Source organism: Anomalospiza imberbis, chromosome Z, assembly GCF_031753505.1.
Source record: "Anomalospiza imberbis isolate Cuckoo-Finch-1a 21T00152 chromosome Z, ASM3175350v1, whole genome shotgun sequence".
Lineage (NCBI taxonomy): Eukaryota > Metazoa > Chordata > Aves > Passeriformes > Viduidae > Anomalospiza > Anomalospiza imberbis.
The window spans coordinates 60,276,136-60,292,656 of record NC_089721.1 but is presented as its reverse complement, the minus strand read 5'-3'; the positions used below and the strand labels follow the sequence as shown (position 1 = coordinate 60,292,656).

General features: G+C 37.0%; 1 protein-coding gene across 11 annotated transcripts in view; it reads left to right on the top strand.

The window, feature by feature from the left end:
- PCGF3 (polycomb group ring finger 3) overlaps window positions 1–16,521 on the top strand; it is a 53,771-nt gene that overhangs the window by 10,422 nt on the left and 26,828 nt on the right. The window contains exon 1 of one of the 11 annotated variants that reach the window (XM_068176042.1): window positions 13,760–13,782. The exons of the other annotated variants lie outside the window; for them this stretch is intronic. The gene's annotated coding sequence lies outside the window, so the exon portion shown is untranslated. Of the gene's footprint in view, window positions 1–13,759; window positions 13,783–16,521 lie in introns of those variants that run through there. 11 annotated transcript variants of the gene reach the window in all.

Sequence of the window (16,521 nt, the reverse complement as noted above, 5' to 3'; positions counted from 1 at the left end):
GTTGCCTTAGTAATTTAGACCTTTCAGCTCCTGCATACTGCCCAGCAAATTTTCTTAATTTTAAGCCAGCAAATGTCACCTCATGGCAGTGATTAGATGACAGCAAAGAATTCAGATGTAAGGGCTGAAGCATCTCATGCTACTGTTATCCATTGTGGGCAATGTTCATCATTGACACTGACAGACAAAATAGTGGTGGTGTGATGGTGTCACTCTGCTTTTTGGTCAGAGATTAAGGAACTATCTGTTAATAATGACTTTGATGAGATGTTTGGAATGATTGATATTCTCTATTTACTACCAGGTTTTCTTGAGCTGTGACCCATTATTAGATTATGCAATAAAAAAAATCATAACAGTAAAACTTTGGAAATCTTTTCTTTCTGCAACATTTACAGTGAAATATAAAAACAAACCCAAAACCCACAAACTAACCAACAACCTGAAACAAAACAATCAAAAAACCTCAAAGCAATGCCCAGCAAAACAGAACAAGTTTTGGTAACTGCAGATATTTTTTCTGTGAAGTATCATTTCATTATGGAATATAATGCATGTTTTCATATTGCTACACATTTAACTTCTTCCTTTCGTTCCTACGTGCATGCAAAACACCAGATCTAATGATGACAAAGAAATGAAAGTAAATAGAATGTGAGTGCTTTAAAGGTATCATTCTTTCTACAAGTGTAAGTTTTCAAATGCTGTCATCCTGCTGAGAATATTTTGAACTGGAAAGTGGAGTAATCCTCATTGCTGAAATCATGCAGACTTGGAAGTGTAGTAGTTGTTTTATATGAGCACACATAGCAATGTAAAGAAATTTCAGAGATGCCAGGCTCATGTCTCTGTAATTATTTCATTAAGCCTGCCACAGGCATGAGTGGAATCTTTCCTTCACATAATGGGACCAATCCTAAATACAAACATAGTAAGAAAAATTCAGAATACATGAAATGTGAGAGACATGGCTGATGAAATCTAGTTATGAATGTCTTCTGTGTTTTGGTAGAAGATCCTTTGAGATCTCTGTGCTGTCTGCTGGTTCTAATGGATACAGCACCTAATTGCTAAAAAATTGTGAAGGTTAAAAAAACCCTCTTAGGACAACTGGGTTAGTAGTTTAGGGCTGCTCTTTATGTTCCTATTTTGATTTAATTCGGTAAAAGTGGTATGTTCATTATGTCAAAATAAGCTCAGATCTTACAAGCTAAAATTTTACTGTATTGGAAGGATGTGGTTTCATGCTTATTGGATGAGTCTAGGGTTTTTTATGCCTTGTCTTAGTCCTCCTTTTTTCAAACTGCTGTTTTTCACTTTCCTTTTTATTACCTGTTAATGTGTCCATTTCTTTCCTAATTCCTCTCAGCAATTCCTTCTTCTGCTACAAGCCTACATGTTTTTGTCACTCTGTTGGCAGTTTTCCTTTTAGGCTGTTTATATTGAAGGCTGTTATTTGAGTGCAGTTCGCATTGGTACAAAGGAAGAAAAGGAAAGTTCTGCTAGGTTTGATTTGTCCAGGTTGCTGTATTTTCCCTGCCTTTGTTGGGCTGACAAGTACTTATTGCCCTTGATTCTGCAGAGGACAGATGGGCCTAAGGGGTTTTTGTGCAGCTGAGGAATAGTGTCTTACATTTTTCGGACAGTTCTGCTGTTCAGTTGCAAGCTGATGGAAATGGCTTTTGGACCTTCACTGCTGGCTATCTGCTGTCTTTCAAGGGAAGTTCATCACATGTCATGAGTGGTACCTGAATGAAAAAGACTTAACCATGAGAAACATAAGTGCAGTACAAGGCCTGTGGGGTTGACACTGAAGAGTGGTCTGCTAGAATAGGAGTGGATGCTGCTTTGTGACACATGCACTCTCACTAATAAGTGATGATGTTTTCCCAATATATTATTTTGCTTGCAGTGACTGACAAGTGTGGCTTTATCCCAACTGTTAATGGATTAATGTATCATTGAAATTAATTGCAGGTCTCCTTGTTAAAAAAAGGGAAGCTTTTAATAGTGTATTCTGGCATATATTTAACAAGGAGAAATCTTCCAGTCTTTGTGAATAACACATAAAAGTCTCTTGTGATTTAACTCCAGCCAGCAGCCAAGTAGATCCCTGTGTTATCAACACTGTTCAGCGGTATCCCTGTATTATCAACACTGTTCATCACACAACCAAGATGTGGCCCCATACTAGCCACTCTGAAGAGAATTAGCTGTGCCCTATTCAAAATCAGCAGATTCCACCCCTTATTCCATACCATTTACATCATGCTCAGGTTGCACACTATTCCATCCGAGCTCATTAATGACCATTCCCCTTCCCTCTCTTTGATAAAATACCCAAATGTCATTCCTGTAGTGTGTGGACCATCCCTGCAAAATGTCCATAATATATCCTTTGATTTCATTTAATCCATGACTTTGGACTCTATCTCTTATGGTAGCCACTCAGGACGGGAGAGGAGATGTGTTGCATGCAATTAATTAAGTCCAATTACTGGGCACCAAAGCCAGCTCAGATTGTGTCACTGCTGTGCTTGGACTTCTTGGAAGGTTTCTCCTTCCTTAGCTTGAGTAGTTCCTGTTATATTTATTCCTGCAACATACAACTCAGATAATGGATTGTAACAATTTAATGATATATCCATTATAATCTTCACACCTGATCCTTTTGGGTTTACAGGGTGTAATATTGAGTGAAATCCTCTTCTTGTCCCCAGCCTGGCTGCAAGGGGGTTCCTGGTAAAGTCTACTGTTAGTGGAGTCCACATTGTAGTCCTCCCGGGGCTGCAGGGACACAGGCTGCTTCACCATGGTCTTCATCACAGGCTGCAAGGGACTCTCTGCTTCCCCTACTCCAGTGTGGGGCCCCACTAATGGGAAACAGTTGTTCTTGAACTTTTCCAACGTGAGTCCTTGCCATGGGCTGCAGTTGTTCATAAACTGATCCAATGAGAGTCCCTGTAGAGACACAGGTCCTGCCAGCAAACCTTTTCCACCATGGGCTTCTTACAGTGTCACAGACTTGTTAAGTCATCTTAACAAGCCTGCTCTAGCAGGGGATTCTACATGGGCTGCAGGTGGATGATTCCTCGACCATGGAGGGACACATCACAGTCTTTTCAGCTCATCTTTGGACCAAAATTGACCCTTTCAGCACAGCAGCACTACCCTGGCCATCTTCCATCCCAGACACATCCATATGGTGTTACCAGAGTGTTCTCAGGCATAATTCAGGAAGGTGAGAAGTAACGCAGCAGTACAGAAAACAGTGAAAGCAAAAAGCAAGCACTAGAAAGCACTAGGTTCTTAATACGTGTCAGGAAAGCAAGCCCCGGGGCAAGCACAGGAGGCTGCTCTTTACCAGCTGAACAGTACTGACAGCTATATATTCAGTCTAATATGTCCCAATGGAATCTGTCATTATCTCGAACCCTTTGTGCATCATATCTGGTGCAAAAAAGGACTGTCACAGTTTAACCAAGCCCCACGCAGCTGCTCACCCACTCCCCTGGAGCAGGAGGGGGAAGAGAATCGGAAGGATGTACGGTAAAAAAACTCATGGGTTTAGATAATGACAGTTTAAGAGGGAAAGCTTGTGCAGAAGCAGAGGAAACAAGAAAACAAATTCACTGCTACCCATGGGCAGTTGTTCAGCCATCTCCAGGAACAAGGTCCCATCACTTTTAACTGTCACTTGAGAAGACAAATGCCATCAAGCCAAATGTTTCTCTTGTTCCTCTTTCTCCCCCCCACTTAATATACCAAGCATGATTTCACTTTAACAATATATTTGTTTTGAGAAAGAAAAAAAGATGGAAAATGTTGTCAAAACCAAAGTTTTAAGACATCAAGTTAAGAATTAAGGGAATTAAATGCTGAAAGAAATGGAGGACTGAACAGCTGTAGGTGGAAAGTAAAATAGTTTTTGTGCTCTACTGGTTAAAGTCCCACTGTAGTATTTAATATGAAATAAATAATGTAAACTATTTGTTTGTTTCTTATTGCCAGACGTGAGGATTGTGTCTGAGGTAAGAAAGCTGCTGCAGCAAGAGTTCAAAGGAGACTGAGTTTGTTGTATCATTGCTGCAATGTATATCTGAAAGAGCTGAATGTCAGAATAATGGGAGAATCAGAGTGCATCTTAGAGTCCTTCCAGGCTTTTAGGAACAAAAGAACAATTTTGCAAGGCTCCTTTAGAATTTGAATTATATGGTACATGGATAGCTAATTTTATGTAATATACTGTCTGTACATTTGAATACAGAAAGACTCCAGAATACCATCAAACCACTTGCAGGTTATGGAGCAATTCTAGCAACATTTTTTTGTCATCTGTTGCAGCAGCACAGAGGCAATTATTGGGCAGATCAGTGAAGTTGAAAGCTTTAGTCACCTAATTTTTTTAACCAAAGGATATGTAGTTTCTCCGGCCATTTCAAGTCTTAGAATTAATTAACCATCAAGTGCTGCTATCTGGGCTTAATCTACATGGGAATAGGAAAAAGTGTTTGTAGGTAAAATGTGTCTTCAGCTGAATTGTAGTACCCTCCTACTTCTTACCAGCTGCTAGCTTCTGGCCTGTCACTACAGATTTCTCTTTTACTGGTCTGCCAGTGTACCTGGACCAAAAAGTGGAGTCAGGTGACTGAAAACCTGAATTTTTATGAGACTTTTAATAGATAACAAGAGAAATTGTCTTATTACAATTATATGAAGATTCTTCCTCTCTATTTTACAAACTAATTGATAGAGAAAATTGTTTCTGATACAGATCTGTGATGAAAGATATAGAAGTCCTAATACTCAAGTTATCATACAGTTACTTGCTATGGATACACATTTTTCCTGCCTTTGTTAATAAGTGGTTGATTTCTGGGGTTATAGAATGGCATTTAATTTCTTACATAACTAGATATTTTTATTGTATAATTAGGATTTTTCAACAACGTAAGTTAAAACATACATGTGTAAGTGGAATGAGGAAGGCAAAGATCACCAAAGCTTAAAGATTTTGGGGAGTTGATGGCACAGATCCATAAGGCTTCTTGCTTCTTCATGGTAAACCTTTCAAGCCCTCGTTTTCTTGTCTGGATGAAGTCAGAGCAATCAGTTCAAACGTATGCCATTAGATTCAAATGACAACTGAAAGTAATTTGTTATTTTGAGTTGTCCATCTGTTCTGCAGAGGTCTTCATAAATGAACATTACAGTCTGTTTCAGCTGTGGTTAAGACCTTAAATTACTTCCCTGAAGTGCATGGATATTAAACATTCAGAATGTGATGTGAAATCAGGTAGTAAAATCTCACTGAAGGTTTTTTTTCTTCATGAGATTCAGGGGTGGTTTTGATCTCAGTTTTAATTACTGGAAGTTAAGGATCTCTTGGTCTGTGTGAAACAAAATGCTTTTTTAATGACTTGTAGTTTACATCTCTAAATTCTCAAAATGTAGTATGCTGGAATATATTCTTCCAGTGTATGACAAATGTCTCCATAAGATTTTGTCAAGACTTGATCTGGGATCAAGAGTAGTCTTTTCCTCAAAAGCCTCCTGCCTCTAGCAGTGATTTTGATTTCTGACAATGAGCCATATGTTATTTAGGGAAGGTCATAGTAGTGTTCATTACAGAAAATAAGTTCACTTCTGCAGTAATGCTTTGCTTTTATAATTTTTTAGACTTTGGGTACCTTGGCACTCTAAGACTGCTTCCCAGTTTTATCCATGCTTGTAAATGGATGTTGATTGGAAATGACCTCAGCACAAAAAAAGGAAATAGCAGAATGTAAAGAGTAATTTGAATGTAATTAAATCAGTGTTTCTTTGTCAGAAGTTGGAAAATGTTTAGTAGGATAAAATCTTGCCAGACAGATGTTTTTATTCAAGCTATCTTGCAGAGAATTTTATCTGTTGTTGCACAAATATTTTTCTCTGTCCCTGTATTTGTTACTTTGTTCTTGGGACTGTGTCAAGATCTTGTCATGAGCATATCATGGTCTGAACAATTAAGCATGTTTTAATTGGAAGAAGGGTCTGGAAAGCTCCTAAATTAAGAGTTTTAAAGGAAGTGGTTTCACAGACTGAGGAGCCAAGCTAGTGGTATTTTGCTGCCAAACAAATTTCAGTTTTTACCATGCAGTGCATCCTCTTTGCTTGAGCATTCTCAAGTTCTCCATTAACCTTCCTGTGAATAAGTGAATTTAGCAGTCCTGGAGAAGACCATCCGCAGATTTGAGTCATTCCCAAAGCATCTCTAAGCTTTGAAACAGCACTACCTGTCTGGAAGATACTGTTTTAATGTGACTCTATTAGGAGATGCTTTGAGCAGTTCAGTGGTGAAATTCTAAAGTTCTGCTAATCAAGACAAGCTAGATGTCAGTTAAGAAAACATGTTTTCTAATGTAAAGTGCAACAAATATTTCTCTTGCAAAGAATTTTATGGATAGTGTATTTTATAAAAGCCTTTGTAAGTAAAGATTTCATTAATGAAATTTTATTTTAAATGTATACCTTACTAGTCTGTACAGGACTTTGTGTACATATAGGTATTGTACAATAAACCGCAAATACAGTGGTAAGTGCATTTGATTTTTAAAAAATCCACCAAATAAAAACAAAGAATAACTGTGATATTTTAGAACTTTGAGACCATTAAATCACCATTTCTATTTGGATTATATTAGAAATACTTGAGATTCTCTTAGGTTTTCTATTACCAAATGAAACATCTGCTTTGAGACAGTGTTTTCTCTGTTTATGCTGCAGCTGCCTAAATCTTACCAGAATGAAATGGAAATGGCTTACATTACCATAACATGATTTCACATAGATACATTAAATACATTACTTGCATAGGTACATTACTTGCTGTTAGTGAAAGGAACTGTGTCAAAATGGTTTCTGTGGAGGGCAAGGTAGTGAGTGGGCTGAAATACAAACTGTAGGTGTTTGCTTGTGGCTGTCAAGCGAGTTTTAAAAACCATGCCCCCTCCACATTAACAGGTGAGTGCAGAATTCTTTGCCCTGTGAAATTTTTATATTTGATACATTTTTTTCCCTGGAGATGATACTTAGTCTGTCAGGGTGTGTAAAAGAAGGGCATAAAATTCTTGGTAATAAATTTCATCCTCTTTCTAAGTGGGCTTAATAGTATAATAACTGACATTATCTTTAAGTATATATCCCTAATTTCTGTGATACTGAGTACAAGCGCAGCCAAAACAAGTGCAAGACACCAAGTTTTAAAGGTGTTTTGTTGATTTCAAAATATTTTTGTCTTGCCCTTTCTTTCCCTCTGATTTTGTGCTGCTGACTCCTGCTCTGCCCACTGCATTACTTGTCTCAGGTTAAAAGGAGTGAATGATTAGGAAGGCTGGAGCTGAAAATGAAAAAAATCACATTTCCCTTAGCAGCTGGCACTGCAAGTACAACAAAACTTAGAAATTTTTGTGCTGTTGCAGTAGGGCCACCTCATATGCCCTCAGTTTCAGTCTCCAGATACACTATTGCTCATTGGAGATCTTTTGCCATACACTTTTCTTCCCAAGATACAGAAATTCAGTACTAGGTCAAAAGCTTGTAAATCTGATCCCAGTAATTAGGGTATCATACTAATGCAGTTCAATATCTTGCATCTGAAATTTGGCTGGCTAGCCAGTTGCTTTCATCCTGCCTGATGAAGGAAATGTTGATGTGGAAAAAGCATGTTTAAATTATAGGAATTCACAATACTAAATATCCCTGTATTTTTCTGGTAGTATGCTTACTACCATTTTAAATGTCATTCAAGAAACCTTGAAGAGCATAATCACCCTTTTATCCCCTTTATTGAGGTTTACAGTCTAGCTTTATGATATTAATATGTAAGACCAGTACAATTTAGGAATAGTGACTGTAGCATGCTGCTTTTGAGATGACTACTTGGATACAGAATAGTGAACCACTGTATAAACAATACTCCAAACCCTAGTATCCTCATACACTTCAGTAAAATAATAGGAAAAAAATATTAGCCAATCTGAAAGTACTCCGAGAATTGGATTTATCTTGTATTTTGTACATTTTTGGCTAGCTACAGGATTACATAGTCTTTATAATTAATGTTTCTTTCTCTAGGATGAATGTTTCTTCCAGTAGTCAGCCCCTGTTTTTTTTAATCCTTCTTCTTTATTAACAGCAGCAGTCTTTGGATTATTTTCAATAAATTTTGAATATAGATTTTAAGATAAGATACCATTTTACAGTGAAATTTGTATTGTAACTTTCAAGCTCAAGTAAAAGCACTGCAACTGCACTTACTGTAACTTTTAAAGTTAATACACTTATTGAAAGAAAACTGAAAGTACCTATAAAAAATTCTCATATAATGTATTACCTTATTGTCATTATCATGTTTTGTTTCTCATAAGAAATGCCTGCCATCTGTTGCCACTTGAAAAGCTTCTTTTTGATGAACTATGGGAATGTGATCTCTTCCATAATAACACTTCCAGTGTGTCTTGGGTGGATGTAATACATATTTATCCCTTGTCTGACTCTTAAGAAATGTTGAGGCAGTGGAAAAAGTGGAGGAGGAAGGATATGGGGAATAATGCACTGGGACTGACAGTTGTGATGGTAGGTGGAAAGCAATCAAGTCCAGGATGTTGCATTTAGTGTGCATGTATGTACATGTTCCTTACTTCAAAAATCTGCCATTTTCTTATTTCTCACTCTCATTGCTCTTCTTCCTAAACAGAACCTTTTAAAATGCCAATTCTGATTTAGTATTGGTGCTTTATGCATATTAATATAAGACAATTTTTAATCATCATTGCTTGACATCAAGAAAACCTTAATCTTCAATTGCTTTACACTGTGTTTGCTTTTGCCTTCAGAGCTTAAGGCAGCTAATGGCAAAATCTGTCTCCAGCTTCCTATAGAGAGGCAGGGTGCTTGTTTCTCTGCTCTCTTTAATTCCCATTTGTATGTTTTAAATGCAGTTTCATTTTCTTTCCTCTTGATGTAGTCCTGCAGCAAAACTCTAGCAGACTTCCATAATACAGATTTGGAGAAGTTACAGGTGGTCCTTATGAGAGGGGTTAAATAATGGTTGTACTGCAAGTCAGAGTTGAAAATATGACATTGTTTGGTTTTCTGCAGCTGGCATACTGGCAAGAAAAAAACACATTTATTGTAATTTTCTTGTGTTTGCTGTGACCTTGCTGTATCAAAGGCACCATCTTAGAGAAACTGTAAAGCCTGAAACACTGTCTGGGTCATTTAGTTAACTTCACTCTCCCCCTGTCTTTTAAGTAAACAAACAAGGTGCCTTATTACATTTCTACATTATCTGAAGTATAAGAGTATTACAGATATTTGGAAACATTTTTCTAAAGCCGAAATAAATATAACTCTTAGTTTGTGCATGTAGTTTCTTTCCAGTGTATATTTAATTTAAATAACTCTTTCTGTTTTCTCCTTATCTTGTAAGTAACAATCATATAGCCCTCTCAGACCATGATGTGATAGGTGAATAAAGGAAGGACAGAGGGGTTTTTTTACTCACGTAATGTTCTTGGTCCAGTTTCCTGTCCTTCTTCTTAATGCGTTCATCTAGAATTGAACATTATTTCAAAAGATGCTTTACTTAGTGGCTTACAACATTGCATTTAAGGCAGACTGTAACTATTTAAGTTGGCCCATGATACATTCTGGATTAGTCTCTATCTGATTATGTCTGCAGTAAATATTGCCAATGCTTGAAGCCTGTGCTTTCACATGTTTGGATGGAGGGTACTGTCCATGCAGTTTTTTTATACTGTTAACTCTTGGCATCTATGAATTAAAATCTACAATAAATGTAATGAAACTCAATATTTATTGAAAATGAAATATGAATCTCAGTGCAGGGATTATGTCTTTCTTCTTTGAAGTCGTATGTTATTGTTAGGTGAAGATGCAGATGTGTTTTTAAAGTAAACACTGTGTATAATAATGCTCTAGTGTTGCCATTTTTTTGACAAATATGTATTTATTGTCTTTAGTTGGTTTTATTGGAGGAATAATGGTTACTTGATTTTCAATGTATCTTCCTTAATTTAGTGCTTTATAAGTATCTGTTGCAAGTTGAAAATTCAAAGATCTCTTACTTTGATGATTCTGGTATTTGTTTATCTCTGGCTGCAAACACATTGATAGCTAAGTTTTGTAACCATTTTTAGCTAAATTTAACAGGTTCCTTCATGATTCAGGATTCTAATGCAGTCAATTAATTTTAATAAAGACTCCAAATATAAGCAATGTATAGGAGAAAATACTGAAATTAAACCTTATATTAAAATGTCATTGTATTCAACTCTAGTATTAAACAAATGTCTAGTAAATGAGATTTTTAAGATATTTGGCAAACTGAGATTGAATGGCTCTTGTTGTTTTGTGGTGATCACTTTGTGTGTGGGGAATTAAGTTGATTTTTAATATGTTTAACATTTTAATAGTATTTATGTCTTAGGAATTTTCTAAGGCAGTTAATTCCTATGACAGCTGGGAGGGGGTGGTGTTTTATGCTCATCATTTCATTCTTCAGATTGAAATGACAGAAAATGTTACCAAAATTTGTGTGAAGGGGTGTGGGACCCAGTTTTGAGTCACTCAGTGACTTAGACTTCAACTTCATTGCTATTTCTCCTGTCTGAAATGAAATCCTTCTTTTCTTTATTATGCCTTTTCACTGATGACATGTAAGACAGAAATTTTGAACATCTTTGCTATTATGACATATTACTGCAAGGCCTGTTTCATTTTCTCTGGACATGTGTTTGATGGAGAAGTACCAGATAGATCAGCCTCTCATTGTACCATAAAAGAAAATATGTGATGTGAATAAAGAGTAGATGGGTAGATTTAATGCTTCTATATCCTGATTGTTGCTTCTGCTTTATCTCAAACATTTGTGTCAGTTTTTACATGTCATTTATTATCAGTGCTGTTTTTTATTTTACACTGAAATGAATGAGCTGTGTGTAAAAGTGAGTGTGTTTTGCTTTGGGGTGAACTTTTCTTAATCCACTTTAATGCAACTATTAGTAATTTGAATATATCTTGAGTAGTTTCTCTTTAACAAGTTAGTCAAGTCTTCTCAAGAAAAGAGCCAGGCCTCTTGAGTGTAATAGATCAAAGAAATAAATACTACATGTTCATTTTCAAGGATGTTTTCATGAAAGTGGTGTGATAGTGAAGATTTCTTTGTTTTGTATTACCTGATAGCTGACATTACCACTGATCATGACCCAAGTTCTCTGAAATAACATAGCAAACTTAATTACAAATAAGTTGGCTAAAGATTCCATTATTTGTGCTTTGGTTGACTTGTCAGCTCTTTGTCTTTTGATCATGAATGTGAAATGGGTATTGTGTAGTGAATAGTAAGAACTTCTAGAATAAAAATCTGTCTAGCATAAAGCTCATCACTGAATCAGCCTCTTGGGAAGCAATATTGAAGATCAAGTTCCTATGTATAGGAAATTTTACCGCAGAAGTGTTCAGATAGAGCTTATTTGAGTTGCCAGCTGGTTGCAGGGAAAGAGAAAAAAACATTTCACTCATTTGTTTAGTTCCAGAACCAAGACTAGAGATGAAAAAAACCGAATAACAAAATCTAAACAAAATCTAAACAGCCTTTTCAGTTACCAACTCACACAGTCACTTTAAAACTAGGATCATAAGCTTTGGTTTTTAAAAAATTTTCTCCAGTATACTTGTGGCAATAGTAATGCTCTTGTATAAGTTGGAAATTTTAATAGGTCTGTATCAAGGATGTTTTTACTTGCTGTGTGCAAAATAAAGGTGGGGTTTTTGTCCTTGGTTGGTTTTCTGGGTTTTTTCCCCATTTTTTTATTTCCTCTAAACTGGACATGAAATAAATAAACTTAGACTTGGGGAGTATTTCAGGGAGAAAAATATGATAGTCTAGAGCTTTAAGTACTGCTCCAGTTTTTCTTCTCCTATCACCTTCCCTTTTGCTTAGTTGTGTTCTCAGGGTTTGTGAATGTGTTTGGTAAGCATTGTTCTTGGAAGCAGTACCTCTGACACAAGCATGCAGTAATACGAGTTACTGGGAAGAAAGCCATATTTTTCCTATATCTTAAATAGTTATCCCTGCTAAAGAAAGTTCCTAGTTTATTAAGGAACAGTGAAAGGTCTCAGCATCCCCATCCACCTTGTCCTTCCCAAGTATTGGGATACGTAAAAACAAAATAGATAAGGATGGTAGCTGGAGTCAGAAGGCATGGTGATTTTCTTCCTAATCACTTCATGAAAGGTAAATGCATTCTGATAACTTTTATATAGGTCTTGTATTGACCTAGTTTTTAATCTTGATTGACTGACCTGATCTCCTTCAGTGACAAGGTGACCCGCTTAATCAGTGAAGGAAGGGCTTATCTTGTTTATATGAACTTTAGTAGAGCCTTTGGCACCAATTCCTACAGTATTCTGTAGAAACCGGCTGCTTAGGGCTTGGCAAGTGCACTCTTGGCTGGGTAAAAAGCTCTCTGGATGGCCAAGCCTAGAGACTGGTGGGAAATGGAACTAAATCCAGCTGGCTGTTGGTCACAGGTGGTGTTCCCAAGGGCTCAGTATTTGGGCTGGTTCTATTTAATGTTTTTATCAACAACCTGTATCAGGGGACCAAGTGCTGCTTCAGTCAGCCTACAGATGACACCAAATTGGGTGGGAGTGTTGATCTGGAGGGCAGGAAGGCTCTACAGGGTTGTCTGGACAGGATGGATTAGTAGGCTGAGGCCAGTGATACGAGACTGAATAAGGCCCAGTGCCGTGTCCTGCCCTTGGATCAAAACAACACTATGCAGTGCTACAGGTTGGGGGCAAAGTGGTTGGAAAACTTTCCAGCAGGAAGGACCTGGGGGTGCTGGTCGACAGCAACTGAACATGAGCCAAGGGTGTGCCCAGATGGCCAAGAAGGCCAATGGCATCCTGGCCTGTATGAGGAATAGTGTGGTCAGCAGGATCAGAGCAGTGATTGTCCCCCTATAATCGTCACTAGTGCGGCCACACCTCGAGTTCTGTGTTCAGTTCTGGACCCCTCATGATGGGAAGGACATCGAGGTGCTGGAGCAAGTCCAGAGAAGGGAAAAGGAGCTGGTGAAAGGGTCTAGAGCACAAGTCCTGTGAAGAGCAGCTGTGGGAGGTGAGGTTGTTTAGTCTGGAGAAAAGGAGGGTCAGGAAGACCTTCTCACTCTCCATCTGAAAGGAGGCTGAACCCAGGTGGGGGTTCCTGCACCCAGGAAGCAAGTGGTATAAGAAGAGGAAATGGTCTCAAACTACACCAGGTGAGGGTTAGACTGGATATTTGGAAATACTTGTGTGCTGAAATAGTGGTCAGTCATCAAACCAGGCTGTCCAGGGCAGTGTTGGAACCCTGAAGGTGTTTAAAAGATGTGTAGATGTGGCAATAAGGGATATGGTTTAGTGATGTGCTTGGCTGAATCAATAGTTTATAGTGTCAGCAATTAAAATAAAGTGAGTGAGTGCTACTGACAAACTAACCAATCTCACCAGCATGGACAGGCATGTGTGTATGTTAAGGGGAAGATGGGTGGAACTGACTGTTAGGGTGACTAAGTGAGTCTGGATGGCTGCCAGGACACAGCAAGATCTGGAAGTCTCCATCGTGAAAATGATGGTGAATGTGTTGTTTTAATTCATTTTTTTCCTGTTTCAGAGCAGTCCTGTTTTTTTCAGTGCTCAGTTATTAAGATACAGCTACCTGCTTTATTGAAGGTAGAGTACTAGTGCCATCTGGTGGTGACATTCTCAGGAATGAGAAAAACCACTTGTGAGGAATTCCACTGAGATGTGAAAAATTGCTAGCATGATACTAAAAAAAGCACCTGGATATATTTTCTGCCTAGCATGTAATTATTTTTTTGAATTAAGTAATAAAAATCTGCACATGTACTCATAACTAAGCTTGCTACAGCAAATTTAAATCTTTAAATTTCATTCTGCTCAACAGAAAGGTTTGTTTCTAGTAGTTCCTTTTATGAAACAGTGCTTTGCAAACAGAACATAAGAGTTTTATTGGAGCTTACAATATTTTAAAACTCATAAAAGACAAAATACTTTCTGTTATGCCATTTTGCTAAAACCACCACTAACTTCTCACTGCTAATGTTTAAAGTCATTGTGCTCTTTTATAAGTTGTTTATATATTGTTTCAAAGTAAAGGTTCAACAACATACATCTGACAACAGTTGAAATAAAAAACTTTGGTATCCGAAGCAAAAGCAACCACAGTACGGTCTTCTTTGTCCGTCCATCTGTTGAAATAATGTCCTGCGTCCTGAGTTGCTTGCCTGAGGTAATATCCTCATCCTTCTTCAGAATACTGTACAGGCTGTATTGACATTTCTAGCAATGGAAGTAAGACTATGACTGCTTCTTCATTTCTCTTGAAGTAAATGTCTGACTGGTGAATATCTTGCTCTACAATGGAAAAACTTGTACAAGAGAAAGGTACTTTATTTTAAGCTGGTGAGGCTTTTTAAGTAATTTCATTTAGCTGTTATTCTTCATCTGTTGCAGGTCACCATATTATTTTAATAAGTTACTTTTAAATAAATTTCCTTATGGAACAGAGGTCTGTTTGTTCAGTAATGAACAACTTCTATCTTTCTATTGCAACTGATTAGAATAACAGACTATTTTTGTTCTAATCCAGGTAGTTGAAAAAGAGAAATTCTGTGCTTGTATCTCTTCATAATCTCTGACTTCATGACCATACAACACTTTACTTGCATTGTGATGGAAGTGTGAATTAGCCTTAGTTCTAATAACTAATTGCATTAGTTCTCTCATTACATGGTTGTGCTCACAATATCAGGAGCCATTTTTTAATTCTGTCTTTATGGAATAAGGTGTTTCCAGGCCTGTTCAGCTAGTACAGTTTGTGAATGAAATAGAAACAGCTATTAAAATTGAACATATATAATAGTACTTAGGAATTTAATGTTAATATTTAAATTAATTGTTAAAATGTTAATTTATCAATATTTTTTGGTCCTCTTTGAGAATAATGAAACTTATTGCCATAGTAAGGGCTATATTCTTTTTCTGCACTTTATTTCAGCTCATTGAAAATCTGGATTTTTGTACTGAGTGAGATGCATGACTTTCGTGATCTCACGAAAGTGAGATGGTTATGCCCGATGTAGGCCGCACAATCATAAGCATCAAATTTGAAATTTTTCTTTTCCACACTTAGTTTTGAATCTGAACAAAATTCTGTTGTTGTAGTGCTTTGTTCTTAGAGTTGTGACTTTTATGTTAAATACATGTCCTTGTGAATTGAGGTACACCTGTTGCTTCCAGTACGGTTGTCATTCACATTCCAGTGCTGTATGATTTTAGTACCTTTCAGCAAGATTATTCAGCTAAATTGTTGTTATTTGCTTCATTTAGCTGGTTTTCTCAGGGTTTCTCCACTGTGAGCATTATCCTTCTGTTTTTTAATGAATTAACAGTATTGTGCTATGTTTCAGCGAAAGAAAAATATGTATGCCTATTCTGTTAAAACAGAGCAAAGTTGTAATGGTTTGTAAATCTGCCATTCTCTTCAGTTCTGAATTTGTACCTGGTAAGAATAACTTTCTGTCTTGTTGTATCACAAAGCTAGATGGTACAAACAACAGTTACAGTTTCATAATCTGACAAGTTATTAATAGCAATCACAGCACTTAAGAAATCATTTAAAGGAAGTACTAGTACTCATTTCTAACTTACTACAAGGTCAGCACAATGATCCACTTTCCCAGTCTCCAGCAATCATCTAGATCTAAAAAAGAACTGAATTTCCCTGTTGTCAGCTTTCATAGTGCGTCACTATCACCCTGTAACTAGAACTGGAAGAATATGGTGATGATTTAGGACCAATTTGGTTGTTGACACTCAGAAATTGAGTGTCACTTCCTTTTTCCATGAACCAAAGTGTAACCTCATCATCTTCCAGCAACAGTGAGGGAAGATGCATGACAAGGCCTTTTGGAAGACTTGTTACTTGAGTTCATGTTGTGATGTGCTTTTGGAGTTGTGATAAGCCTCTGAGCTGGTTTCTTTAGAAACAGAGTAACTGCTCTGTTCTCCACATTTTGCTGGAAAAACAGATCTTTTAAATAAAAAAGTCTTAAGGAGTTTATTCTACTGTATGGGAGGCTTTGTGTCCTCAATTGGGATTTTTTTCTGTGGATTCCAACAAAAAAGCATCTCCTGCAACTCTGTATTGCTTTCAGTTAATAATATTTTTTTTTTTTTGAATCCAGTCAAAGAAGTTCACAGTGGAACTGCAAAGAGATTTTTATTGACATTTTTCTGAAGTTTTTGTCAAGTACTATCATTAACAGCTTGTTCTGTCATTGTTTTCATTAATTCCCTTAGCAATATAACAACAAAATCAGTAACTACTATGCCTTTGATTTTTTGGAGCAGGAAGATAGAACTAGTAGTAGTCTTTACCTGTCACTG